Genomic DNA, 12,566 nt, shown 5'->3' with positions numbered 1-12,566 from the left:
CAAATCTTAAGCTTGGAATCTGCTTATTTTGAGCTTTATATTTATTCTATTTATTTTATCTCAAAGATTTCATTTCCTCAACTTTATATCACAGGTTTAGAGTTACTATAATTTTCCTAAAAACTTTTGACAGCAAAGTCTATTTATTTTAATTAATCTTTGACAAAAAATAGGACTTTTAGTCAATTATAATTTTCTAAACTTACTAATAAATTATGGTATAATTATCACAACTAGATAAGGATATTTTTCACCTCTAGTAATTATCTTATTATTTTCCAACTTAATTATATAATTTCCATCTTCAAGTTTTTGCTAAAATTAGTATAGTTTGACTTAAGTAAATATCTATACTATTTTTCTAACCTTGAAATAAATATCATCACCTTTTTATTATGTAATATAACTCTCATAAATAGAATGCAATCATATAACATGATTTACTAATTTCCCCCATTAAATTTTAGCTAGAATTAGTATATTTTGACTTAGATAAATATCTATACTAAGTTTCTAACCTTGACATAATTATCATGGCCTTTTTATCTTGTAATCTAGCTCTAATAAATAACATATAGTCATATAGCATGGTTTACTAATTTTCCTCTTTAGTTTTCAGCTAGAATTAGTATAATTTGACTTAGATAAATATCTATACTAAGTTTCTAACCTTGAAATAATTATCATGGCCTTTTTATTATGTATTATAACTTTGATAAATAGTATGTAATCATATCACATGATTTAGGAATTTCCCCCTTACTTTACCCTAAAAAATAATGTTTTTTTACTAAGATAATTAGCTAAACTACTTATCTGTGGTTCAAATAATTATCACAAGTTTATTAAGATGTGATTTACCTTTGATAATTATCTCAAAGGTTTTTAGTTTAATTTACTATTTTCTCCTATTAATTTTTTCTTAAAAACAGTGTTTTGCTACTGAGATAATTAGTTAAACTAAGTATCTGAGATTAAGATAATTATCAAGGGTTCCCTAAGATGTGTTTTTCTCTGATAATTATCTCAAAGAATTTTCGGTCAGTTTGCTATTTTCCCCTATTTATTTTTCCCTAAAGAAAGTGTAATTCTGCTGAGATAATCAATTGAACTAATTATCTAAAGTTAAGATAATTATCTAAAGTTTCATAGGATTTATTTTTCCTCTGATAATTATCTCAAAGCATTTTGGATCAGTTTGCTATTTTTCCCCTTTTAATTTCCCCTAAAATAGTGTAATTATGCTGAGATAATTAGTTCAACTAATTATTTGAGGTTAAGACAATTATTACGGGTTTTATAAGATGTATTTTCTGTTTGATAATTATCTCAAAGCATTTTGGATCAGTTTGCTATTTTTCCCCTTTTAATTTCCCCTAAAAAGAGTATAATTATGCTGAGACAATTAGGTAAAATACTTATCTGAAATTAAGATAATTATCACGGGTTTTATAAAATGTGATTTACCTCTAATAATTATCTCAAAGCATTTTGGATCAATTTTCTATTTTCCCCCTTTTAATTTTCCCTAAAATAATGTAATTATGTTGAGATAATTAGTTAAACAAATTATTTGAGGTTAAGATAATTATCACAGGTTTTATAAGAGTGTGACTTATTTCTGATAATTATCTCAAAGCATTTTGGATCAATTTGCTATTTTTTCCCTTTTAATTTCTCCTAAAAACAATGTAATTTTGCTAAGATAATTAAGTAAACTAACTATCTGAGATTAAGATAATTATCATGGGTTTCTTAAGATGTGAATTACCTCTGATAAATATCTCAAAGCATTTTGGATTAGTTTGATCATTTTGCCCTTTACTTTTCTCTCAAAAACAGTGTAATTCTGCTTAATAAATTATGAAACTTACTCAAAAAATTACAAGATAAATTTTCTAGCATAATAATAGTCTCACACAGCTTTGAATTATCTCATCTTAATCTAAACTTAATTAGTATAATTATCATTAATTTATGGTTAAAATGAGTAATTTTAGCTCTAATATAATAATTAATTAGCTTAGTATCCCTAAACTTAATCACAATAATCAAAAAATAATTTTGAATTAAGAGAGGATTTTTGAGTATATATAGGTTTAATCTTCAATTAATTAAGAAATTTGTAAATAGGTTAACCTAGCTTTGCTAATTAAGAAAGGTTAGTGCTAATTACCGTTGATTAACCAACTAGAGCTTTGCTCTCTAGTGATTTCTACGTAGAGGTCTCTCTAGATAAGAGAGAATGTACCAAAGCTTCGAGTCTGTCTGAAATTGTGAAGCAAGGGTCATATTTATAGGTTTTGTAGGCACTCACAGGCTGGAAAATGGCAGTAACTTGCATGCCAAGCATCCCTACAGCTCCAAAAACACCCCCTACTGCTAAATCTAGTATAGAAAAGTTCATCATTACCCCACACAGCCCCCAGATACACATAATCGATTTTCTGCTAGTTTGTTGACTTTTAATGATTAATTTTGAAAATATCTGCAATTTCTAGAACTTTAGGATAAAAAGTCTTTAGCAGTAATAATTACTGAAACCATTCAATTTTACTTAACTAATTAAATTCATAGTGTAACCTTTCAAAGCTCGTAACTTTTCCAGATTTTATCAGAATTAGGTTCTAAAAAATTCTAACCCTAGTAAAGCTCTGGTTACGGTTCCAAAAATACCAATATTTACCATAGTTGGATCATTCTACAGTGTTTTCTTAACAACCAAGTTAATTTGAGCAGTCTTTGTACAATTTCTAAGGTTTCAAAGATTAGAAACCTTACAGTTGTTGAGGCTGAACTTGTGCTTCATGTATCCAAACTGGGTCTTTGACTTTGATGTGCTCTTTGGATACCAACACTTGATTGACATTCTTTGGCTTCTTTTGGATGCTTTTTTGTGATGGAAACTTTGGTTGATAGACTTTTCGCTTTGGTTTCCATTGCATTGTTGGTGATGTGGCTCTTGATGTAGAGGCTTCGCGGGAAATTTGATGGAAGCTCGTTGAAGGTAAAGTCGTCTTGCGAGGTTGATATACTTCAGTGTTTACCTTTTCTTTGCTTTTTTCCGTGATGGTTGGCGATTTCTTCTTTGCATGGATTTGATAAGCTTCATGGAGTCTTACCGTTGTCGTTGTTGAAGTTTTGATTGTTGTCAAAAGAAGATGTTCCTCCAGCTTTCTGTCAGGATTAGACTCTCTTTGATATGATGGGAGTCGATTATGTGGAAAGTATCCTTATACTCCCCGGTACTCAATTTGAGTACGGCTTCTGTCACTCGAAGCTAGGAATTGGGATTTTTGAACTTGTGTACAGGATCTCCGCTAGCTCCACTGGTGGCTTTCCCATCATGGTCCAAGTTCCATATGTCATTAGATTCTTTGTTTCTTCTGGGTCTATCAGAGCCAAACATGTTATTTTGAGTCCCGTTTCTCCGCATATGCCGAATTTGATCGTCGTAGGAGACAATCGATCTTCTTCCTTGTCCTTGTTCTTCTTTTGATCTTGCGTTTGTTGAACATTTGACGTTGAACTTGAAAACTTTGCTCCTTCATCTGCTTTTGTTTGCGCTTTTTCTGTAGTCGACTTCTTTGAATTAGCTTTGGTGATTCTTCAGGTATGTCAATGATGACATATTCTCGTTGTTGCTTTGCTTCCTTCATGTGCACTTTGGCATCATGCTCCATGACGTAGCTATCTATTTCACCTTTTCTGCTTTCACACTCACAAACTTCGTTAGCTTTCTTCAACACCTTTATTGTAAACAAGGGAGTTACATCATACCCATCTTCATTGCAAAATTTAGTCAGGGTCGCCTCATTCACACACACATCAAGAGTCGCCAGTATTTGATCCCATCCAAAGGGTTCAAATAACTCCTCTGGAAATGGTTCTGGTACATATGCCTCATCTTCTACTGAACGCTCTAGGATGCAATCTTGCTTTCTAAGACTTCCACTCTCAGGAGCTCCGTACATCCAAATATGTGCTTTGATTTCGAAATCAGTGGCGGAGTTTAAGTCCTCCCCCGGGGTTTACACTACATCTCTAGAACTATGATCTTCGACACTGATTTTTGTTATGACCTCTTTGTGTCTCAAGTAGATATAACCATTTTGAGATGACGCATGAATGGTCTGCCCAATATGATATCAAAGGTGCTGCTCTTGTCAAAATTCATTATGGCAAAGGTGTGCTCATACTCGATGCCACAGGAGGATACAATGATTTGTTCTAATATTCCAATCGGTTTCTCCGTGTATCCATCCGCTAATTGCATTTTCATTCGAGTTTTCCTAAGAGCAGGCTTTCTTCATTTTTTCCATATTTCTTTGGTTGCAATGGCAATTCCTGCCCCACTATCTAATATAGAAACCGTCTTTACGCTTTTGTACTCAAGTGGTAAGGTGGTGTTTCCTTCACAGTAGTCACCCACCTTATTTACCGGTACTGACTTTGTCGATGGTTTCTTAGGCAAAGTGTCATCCATGTTTTTGTTCACAAGTTGATCATGAGAAGGGATTTTCAACCCCATGTTTTCCAGGTGTTTGCCCATTTGACCCCATAGATGCGCTCTAATTTTTAGTAGCTTTGAGAGATTAAGTGAGCATTGTATAGGACAAGACATCAATTCATGCAAGCTCTTGGTATCCATCTTTTTTGGTGTGACTTTCCACTGAGAAGGTATCATTTTAAACTCAGATTTTGTCTCGTATTCTCCTATGAAAGATGGCAAAGTCTTTAGAGAATGTGGTTTACTCTCTTCAGATGCGACAGACCCGACATCCCCGTATAGAGATCTTATATCCCCAGGAAAAATTTGTGATCCATGTTTATCTCAAGAATAGGTGATGACTGTAAGGTAGCACTACCATCTTTTCGGTTTCTGATTGATTCCCACAAGGATTGTGGCCACGGTTCTTCTACCTCCGGAATAGGCATCACTGCTTGTGAGCCCACCCCATCTGTGGTATTGGCTACTTCCCTTGTATCTAAAGGTGCCTCAACTCCCGGCTCTTCTTGGTCTCTGTTTACAATACCCCGGATCTCCAATTCTTGGACTTTATCGCGGATTAGCACCTCCTTTTTGGGAGCATCTGGAACTGGTTCCATCAGAGCTTGGGCCTTCTGGATGAGCTCCTTGCACATTTGCAACCTCTCTTTTTCATACCCTGGATGAGGATATGTCAGCCATCTATCCTCTTGGGTTTGGTTGGGTTTTAGCCTAGCTTCATAAGCTTTCAAGATCGCATCCAAAGGTTCAACCACTTTGTCGACCAAGACTGATGAACCTCCCAAGTTAGTCTTTGACTCTTTAGGTCCCTTTGCGTTTTTGTTCCTTTCTTGCTCTTGTCTAAGCTGCTCTCTTGTTTGATTCGGTTTAGTTTCCAAAGCCGCTTTCTCCTTCAGCCTCTTCAATTTCATTTTTTCCCGTCTGCCTTTCCATGATCTTCTTCCGAAGCTTCTCACCGGTTTGTTCTCAAATTCTGTTTGCACAGGCAATGTGGCTTTTTCAGTAGCTGGTTTGTTTTTGGCAGCTTCTTGAGCTTGAGCTCGAGTCATCACGTTTAAAGGAATGGTGGGTTCTACCTCGGATCCGCTTGAAGAAGGCATCACATCTACAACATTCATTGTTGATTTCCCTTTGTAGTCTGGCTTTTTAGCACAATTTTGGCGTAGATGGTCTAGACCACAACGTTCACAAAATACAAATAATTCGATTTGTGGACCCTTGTTTGGACAACTTCATGCCCAATGATCACCTCCACACTCATAGCATGGACCTTATTTTTTCATAGGTGGTGATCCATCCGATGGTTGTTCTTGCCTTGTGAGGATGTTCTTTGAACCATACTCCTGATCATTGGCTATGAACATGAGCGTATTGGCATCCATGGAGTACTGATTTCTCATGGGTTGTGGCATATGCATTGGTTGAGTGTAGTTGACTATCACTCTCTCATCATTCAAAAGTGGTGGTTGTTTCCCTAGCACACGTTGTGGCTTTGACTGAGTGCTACACCATGGAGTGGGATGATCCCATCCACAAGTATTACACATCCTCAATTGAGGTTGTCCTACATCTAGGTTTTCTTTGTAGCTTCATTTATTCTTCTAATCAACCCCTTGACCACTTGGTCAATGATTGGTTCCCAAGTAGTTTGAACATCTGTCTTTGTTGTTGATGCGCTCTTCAAAGATGAGGCACTACTAGTCGCGTTGTCTGTATCTTCAATCACCTCTCTGTAGGACTTGCAATTGTCAACTAGATATAGAGCTTCTCTAGTGACTTGCTCAAACGTCATGCATCCTTTTAGATGTAGGTCCTTTTTGAGAGTTTCATTCCTCAAGCCCTCTATGAAGAGAACTGATAATTTCTCTTCTTGCGAAAACTCTCTCATAGGACATCTATCAATGTATTGTTGGAAGCGAAGCAAAGCTTCCTTCACTCTTGCATTTGGTTTTTGTTTGAAAGCGTACGTTTGGGACACTGTGTTGTGTTTGATTCCCCTTTTTGAGAATTCCTCTACAAACTCTTGTAAGAGTTGTGCTATGTTTGGAAAATCATCCCTATGCAATGGTTGGAACCAAGTCAAAGCTGTTCCTTCCAATATCAACCCAAATCCCCCATATTGAGTATGGAAATCCGCAATCTGTTCAGCTCTCAAAACTTGTTTGAAGAGTGAGACATGAGCATATGGATCCCCTGACCCATCGTATTTTGTCTTGACACATTGAGCCACTTGATATGGTCTTAATTGTTGTGGTTCAGTCACCAGTCTAACCAATTCGTTGTCTCTTGGAAAGACATCTCTCATTTGCTCCTCTCGTCTTGGGAAAATCCTGTCGAAATTCTCTTTGATATGCGCTCTGGCATCGTTTTTGGCTGAAAGTAAGTAGGAATCGGAGTACCCTTGTATGTGTATCTCTCTAAGTCGATTGGATCGACAAGTTTGTACTCACGTCCATACTTATCTACCATCAAACCTTGCACTCAGTTGGCATCAGTATACGTGAATGCATAGAGGTTCTTATGGGTGGTCAACTCCCTAGCATTGGGTTCTACACACTTGTAGAAGATATATGGATCCCCATATGTGAGTCTATACAAGCCCTCATGAGTGTAATCCGTAAGCACTCTCATGGATTCATTGGCTTTTATGAATCTCACATTCGGTTTGTTGACAGAGGATGCCCCTCCTCTACATATTCTCTCAATCCCTCTGTTGAAGGCATTGCAGTGTTTCTTGCGTTTTGCATGTCTCCGAGTGGAGTAGAGAACCCTAGTGCTGGTGAATGATTTATCATGATTAAGGATCACTCAAATCTCTCAAGATAGTCCTTGACAAGCTCACTTTGGCTTAGTGCAACTTATTTCTTTTTGCCCCTAGTCAGGTCTCTCAAAAGTTAATAATTAATGACTTTTTGGTCTCTGGAAACTGGTCTTGGGGTACCCTAAAAGTTTGAATTTAGAAAACCTAGTAAAATTCAGCTTTCTTCCTAGCTATACCTGACTCAATTTGGAGTTGTCTATCAAAAGTTAGAGCACTTGTAGTGAACTGCACTTGAAACATCTCTCAAAACAGTTCCAGGACCAGTGCACACGAACTTTGCCTTGTATCTTGGCCTCCCAAAGGTATTTTTAGCTCAAAATTGACATTTGGGATATTCTCAAGTATGTTTACAAGATCACCAAGTCAGATACCCCCACTATGCTGAGAGGTACATGGATCGCGATCCATGTTCCCTGTCAAATTTTTTTCTCCAAATTTTGATTGTGTGTAGACAAGGTCATAAGCAGGCTATATACCAATTTTCAGCAAATTCTGAGGTTGAGGTACATGGATCGCGATCCATGTTCAACCACATCTGGATTTGTCCTCTTAGGGGTTGTTCCTGACTATGTCCACAAGCTAAATCTCAGATCTTTTTGGATTTGGACTTGTTTTGATAGGCCAAATGGTCAATACAAGGTCTGCATTGCAGTTTTCAGTTTGTCACCTGTTTTGCTCCCTTTTGACCCAAATTTGCTCAATTTTTTCCAAAATTGGACTTGGGGATATGTTTTCTTGTGTAAGCACTACTGATCTGGAAAGTTTCAGGTCAAGCTGTCACTATGGGTACATGGATCGCGATCCATGTTTGGAGCCCAAATTGACTTTTTTTTTGTACCATCAGATTCACCATGCTTAGGAGGTCCTATGGTATCAATTTTTTTGAAAATGGACCTCTGGATTGGAAGTTAGGTCAATTATGGCACTTGCACAGAGTATTTGGTAGTTCTGGGCTTTTGGTATCCAATTTCACTTTTGAAAAGACCACTAGACTCCTTGTGATGGGCTCTAGCTATGGTGCAAATTCGGTATCAGTCTGTGACAAAGAAATATGGATCGCGATCCATGTGCCTATGTGTCAGATGATAATGAAACTTGGCACACAGCTTGTCCTTGGTCTCTTGATTCCTGCTATATGGTTTTCGTGTGATTTGGACTTGTTTAGGTCAGGCAAAAGTCAATTCATACGTCTGTTTTAGAGTTTTCCTCTTTGAATAGTTTATGGCTCATTTCACCCATTTTTTGAACTTTTTTGGTAAAATTTCTTTGGGGACTTTTGTTCACAATGGTCTCTACTACAGGCTTGAAAAGTTTTTTTTCAAAAATTTCTCAGAGGTACATGGATCGTGATCCATGTTCCACCACTTTTGGATCTAAATTTTTGGTGTACTGACAACTTATGATGTTTGTAGACTTCTCACCAAGAATTTTTAAATTTGGATCAATTTTGCCCAACCAAAACTGACTTCTATAGTCTGCTGCGATAGTTTAGAGAATGTTCAGTTTTTGGCTCTTTTGACCACTTTTTACAACTTTTTTGCATATGGTTATTTTGGGAAAGTTGTTCCAAATGGTACCAGCTACCTACTTCTCAAATCTCACCCAAAAAATTTTCAAAATTTTTTCATGAGGTACATGGATCACGATCCATGTTTGACCACATTTTGACATGAAACTTGGTCAACAGCTTGTAGTCCATGTTATGGTGATACTCTTCCGCAAATATTTTTGAATTTGGCCAACTTTTTTCTAATCAAAAGCGAGTTTTTCTGTCTGCCCTGTGGTTTTTGACTAGTTTCTGTATTTGACTATTTTGACCAACTTTTTTCAATTTTTTGACATGCTCCCTTTTGGCAAAGTTGTTCCAAATGATATCAGAAATGTACTTGTCAAGTATTAGCCCCAAATGCCAAAAAGGTATATGGATCGCGATCCATGTTTGGCAACATTTTTTCATGAAATTTGTTATGTTGGTTCTTTATGCCCTAGAGAAGCCAAATAACACCCCTTTTTGAATTTGGATCCCAAAATCTCAAGATTCTGATGTGATTTTTGAGTTTTTCTTTCAAGCAAACTTGATTAGAGTAGTTTCCCAATGATGCTCATTGTAACTGGTCACTTTTCTCCAAAAATGGTTTTTTAGGGTACATGGATCGCGATCCATGTTCCTCCACAGATTCTTGTCAAACTTTCCAGATTGATTCTAGAGAGTATGTTGATGCCCTCGATCCACAAATTTTTGAATTTGGATCACTTTTGAGGTCTCTACCATCAAATTTTCACAATTTCAGAGTTATGGTCATTTCAATCAAAATATGGTTTTCACCGTTTTATCCCTCAATCTTTTAGCCCAAATTTGATGGTGACAAGCAAACCAACACTCAATGATCAGGGAAATCTGCCTATGTCCTTTCTCACAGCTCTAGGTCATCACGCCATTTCGGCACTCGAACGGACTCGAAATGCAACGAAACTTTAGGAGGAGGTCTAGGACACCTAGGGGAACTATCCTAGAAAGTTTGGTCACAATCCGACAAGGTACCAAAATCACGATCCATCATGAAAAAGGTCCTGAAAACTTCAACAGATCAGTTCAGAAAGGTCGCCCTATGGTCTAAGAACACTCTCCTATGGTCAAAACGACTAAAAACAACAATTTAAGCACTCAAATCTACAATTATAGCTCACAGACACGTAGTCGCGAACCACAGTAAAACTGACAATGCTTACACTTAATTTAAAGAGCAAAGAGAGAGGAAGACAATGCAAGTTTCGGATTTGAAAACGGATTACCCAATCATTAGCAGCGATGATTACAAGTTGGAGCAGCTTGTAGCTTGAGTATACGTTTTTTGAGCTCCCTTCTTCTTCTCAAGATAAGCCTCCTCCTCACATTACAATTATTGACCTTTATACCTAGGGCTTTCTAAATGGCAAGTGGCCGGTTTACATGGACCTTACAAATATCATTACAGCATTACAACTCAGGGAATTGATCCATTACTCTGGAACCAGGATTTACACAGAGTATCACTACACTAGCTCGGACAAAATAATAAACTACAGATGTGGTGTCCGGCTACGTGTCCGACTAGTTGGGCGCCCGTTTGATTTATCCTCAAACACTCGTAGAACTACTTCTACTTCTGTCTTCTTCCTCACTCCCTGCCAACTCTCCTCACCTTTCATGGTGTTTGAGGTCTTGGGATTGAGGCTAGGCATTTTTCAAGTTCATGCTAATCATGTTCATTGTTGTTATGCTAATGCTTGGTGAGTGAAACTTACCATCTTCACCTCACCAAGAAGGTATCAAGTAACACAATCAATTGTATTGTAAACAAGTCTTTCATCGTGGAAGAATCTATAATACAAATGCCTATTGGAGGGGGGACCAGATCCAGCTAATCCAGTCCTCTATTGGTGTCACTTTCTATAAACTCTCACTCTTTTTACAAGTATTGTTCAGGCCATGTTAATGAAGTATTGTGTTAGTGTTGCTCTCTCTATCCAAGCACTCCCTTTCTCACTCTACATCTACACACAAAGGAATGCTGAATATGTTATTCAGTTTCCGCTCCAACTCAAGTTAAAGGGCTAATTCCATTACATTGGTATCAGAGCATTTGGTTTCTCTTTTCTTGCTTAAGAAGAGAGGTACTTAAGTAGCGTATTAATGGTTGATGTTGTCAGTTATATTAGGGTAAGTGGAATTAGGATCTATTATTGGTTTTGTTGAGACCACTATGTGGGATATGGTGCACACCTTGAGAGCTTTGGACTTAATAATGGAGTCCTTTTAGACTTACCTACGGCTTTACCATTATTTAGCCATAAGAAGTCCGAAAGGAGCTACCCCTTGGAAACTCTGCTATGTTAGACCTACTCCACTACTCTCTATAATTAACCACTTTGAGCCATGGGTGTAGACACTTAAAAGCCAATTTTCAAAGGCTAAGAGGAGTGGCAACTAAAGTTTTGAATTTCCAAAGCATACACTAAGTACATACATAAATTTTGTTAGCATGGCTGACAATAATCAAGAGAGTAGAATGAACATTGATAGTTTTGATTTTGCACATGAAGGTGCTACTAATGATGCTCGTATGTTTGTGAACTATCTCGTAACTAGGTTGCACCAAGCTATGGGCAACCCTGCTTTGCAAGCCGAAGTTACTCAACAACTTTGCGCTTATGGGATTTTCCTTCCTCTCCAAGAGGAGAGAGAGCTTAGGAGGCTTCTTGAAGAGACTCCCAAAAGAAGACTCTCTCCCATATGAGAGGAGGAATCCCAAGAGAAAGAAATCAATGAAAGTTTAAGTTCCTCTGAAGATGTGGCTCCACGAAGACAACGGTCTAGACGATCGCTCACTCCTCCCAAGACGAAAAGATCAACACAAAGTCCCTCTCCTCGTCATTCTGAAAGAGCAGTGAGGAATCAAAGGAAGGAAAGGGCTAGGAAGAGGTCACCCTCTTCTCCTTCTTCTTCACCTTCCTCCTCTTCTGATGAAAGCTATGGTTATTCTCCTAGAGAATACAAGAGGGGAGGACATTGCAAATCATTCCCTGCATGGCAAAGGTCACAAAAGCTAAAGAAGTTCAAGGAGGGAGAAAAGAGTATCTCTTTTCTCATCTATGATGGCACCTTTGGTGCTACCGACAAAGTGTTGGCCTTTATCCAACAATTTGATGCGGCCTTTGGAGACGAGGGCTTCACGGAGTCCTCCAAGCTACACCATGTAGCTATACACTTTCAAAAATCAGCTCGTCAATGGTGGGCTAGCTTTCATGGCAACGGCGAAGCCCCAAAGACATGGAAAACTCTACGAGTTTCCATCATAAAGAAATTCCTTACAAGTGATGCAAAGGACAAAGTGCTTACTGAATGGTGCAGCTTGAAGCTTCTCTCTCATGAGTCTATCCACAAGTATGTAGACAAGTTTTGGGTTTTACATCTCAAGGCTACTGTCTTTCAAAAGATAGACTTTGTCGAGCAAAGGTAGCAATTCTATGTAGGATAACCTGAAGAAATGGCTGAATACATCAACTCTCAATGGCCTGGTACTATTAGAGAAGTAATCCATCACACCATGGTTGCTTCACGTTTCAATTTCTATCAAGGGGCTGGAAATAATGTCAAACCCATGGACAACAAAGGTACAAATGATGCAAAGGGGAAGACTAGTGCTCAAAATTCTTCCCAAGGCACTTCCAACATCAACAACAACAACAATCGGT

This window comes from Adiantum capillus-veneris, chromosome 22 (assembly GCF_014529385.1).
Source record: "Adiantum capillus-veneris isolate H3 chromosome 22, ASM1452938v2, whole genome shotgun sequence".
Classification (NCBI taxonomy): domain Eukaryota; kingdom Viridiplantae; phylum Streptophyta; class Polypodiopsida; order Polypodiales; family Pteridaceae; genus Adiantum; species Adiantum capillus-veneris.
Note: the sequence above shows the minus strand (reverse complement) of the source record.